The sequence below is a fragment of the Dioscorea cayenensis genome, unplaced genomic scaffold (genome assembly GCF_009730915.1).
Source record: "Dioscorea cayenensis subsp. rotundata cultivar TDr96_F1 unplaced genomic scaffold, TDr96_F1_v2_PseudoChromosome.rev07_lg8_w22 25.fasta BLBR01000333.1, whole genome shotgun sequence".
NCBI classification, from domain to species: domain Eukaryota; kingdom Viridiplantae; phylum Streptophyta; class Magnoliopsida; order Dioscoreales; family Dioscoreaceae; genus Dioscorea; species Dioscorea cayenensis.
The window spans coordinates 1-1,991 of record NW_024086724.1 but is presented as its reverse complement, the minus strand read 5'-3'; the positions used below and the strand labels follow the sequence as shown (position 1 = coordinate 1,991).

Sequence of the window (1,991 nt, the reverse complement as noted above, 5' to 3'; positions counted from 1 at the left end):
ATAGTTAACATTCTCAATTGGTGCAACGGAGGACCTAGCAATAGGACATTGGGCAACTCCATGCCCACCACCACAAGTGCTGCAACTCATCACTGATTTTGACTTTGAATTGCTACCCATGAGTATGTCTAGATTTTGAGAGAACATGTCAACTTTTGCGGCAAGAGCATCATTAGCACTAACTTCATAAATCCCGGCTCCTTTCTGTGGTGTTCCTTTTGAGGCCCAATGAGACTCATTGCTTGCCATAGATTCAAGGAGTTGCTCGACTTCGTCGGCGTACTTGTTGCTAAGGGATCCACCAACTGCGGCATCAATTAATTGATGAGTTGCGTAGTTTAGCCCGTTATAGATGATCTGTACCTGCATCCAAGAAGCAAAACCATGATGGGGGCATCTTCTAAGGAGATCCTTGAATCTTTTATACGCTTCAAATAATGTCTTGGACTCTCCTTGTTTAAACGCTGAAATTTCTTACCTTAGCTTAGCCACTTTGCTTAGAGGAAAGTAACTTCCCAAGAATTTTTCAAAAATATCTTTCCATGTTTTGATCGATCCCGATGGTAAGGCTGTGAGCCACCGATATGCCCCATCTCTCAAACTAAATGGGAATAGTCGCAGCTGGATCGCGTCATCTATCACTCCATTTATCTTGAAAGTGGAACAAATTTGGAGAAAACAAGAAAGATGGTCATGAGCATCCTCATTTGCAAGACCATTAAATTGCACTGAATTTTGGATCATGCCGATTGTGCTAGCTTTGATTTGAAAATTATTTGTTGCAATGGATGGTGCTTGAACACTGAATTCTTCACCCGTGAACTGTGGGCTTTCAAATTCGGATAAAGGTGCGTCTTTCCTCGGCTATGATTATAGATTCTCTACCCTCAATTTTTGATGTTTCATTCACTTGAGTCTTCACACTAATTCTCTTAGTCTTTGATGCAAGTCCTTTTCAATTTCACTTTATCTGATACAACTAGGTTTGATGGATTTGCTCATGTCATGCATAGTACCTTGCAAAATTAACAAAGATAAAGAAAATTAAGCTCAAAAGAGATAAATAAAAAGTAAAGGATAAAAATAAAAAGAAAGAAAATAGCTAGAGCAATAAGCTAGAAGTTTCCTAGAATTCTTTTAAGTCCCCAACAAGCAGGCACCAAAAAAATTGATTGCTTCCCAGAAGTGTACAGGGATCCCAAAGTATTACCTTGTGCAAGAGCACAAGGATCATATTCCATGGGCCCTAAGGGCTCCTATTACTCCTCCATCACCTATTATCCAACCATCCAACTTAAGCATGGTAAACTACTTTAACAAGTACAAAAGTGTAAGCATATTGCAAGTATGAGAATTATAAAGCCAGACAAGAGATCACAAGAGCAATGATGAGGTAAAGAGGCGTAGGGATTAGGATTCCCATGATTGGTCATTGATGTGAACTCGTCCGCAAGCTCACAGAGTCATCAAGTAATATCTCTCGTACGAGCACGAGAGGATCGTATTACCTGGGCCCAAGGATCTACCCTTACTTCTTTTTCACGTATTGTCTAGGCGAAAGATTCGAAAGGGTTCTCTAAACTATTAATTAAAATAAAAGAACTACAAGTGGAGTCTAAAATAAGGCAAGGGTTTAAAATTAAGGGAATGAAATGGTCACGGATGCATATTCCCTAGGGGCTACTAAAGTGCAAAGGATGATAAGAATGTCATGTAATTAAAGGGTTGGACCTAGAGATTTCCTAAATTAGATCAACCCGATGGTCATGACAATTGACCCCTAATCCGATATAAGTATTGATATGGAATTTCTTCCGATTAGATCCTCATATGATTGCATTAACAAAGGGGGAAATCTCTAATTAGAGCAGAAACGCAACTTGGTCTAGCCCTAATGTTGGAAGGGTACAAATACCCGATGGTCACGGCATATTTGTACATGAATCCCTTCCAAACTTGGTGTGTCTAGTACAAGGGCGATGGTCACGATA

General features: G+C 39.8%; 1 non-coding gene across 1 annotated transcript; it reads left to right on the top strand.

The window, feature by feature from the left end:
- The first annotated feature begins 379 nt into the window (after positions 1-379).
- Positions 380-486, top strand: LOC120254071. Its single transcript, XR_005534521.1, has one exon. It is a non-coding gene; the product is annotated as a small nucleolar RNA R71 (small nucleolar RNA).
- Positions 487-1,991: the final 1,505 nt, after the last annotated feature.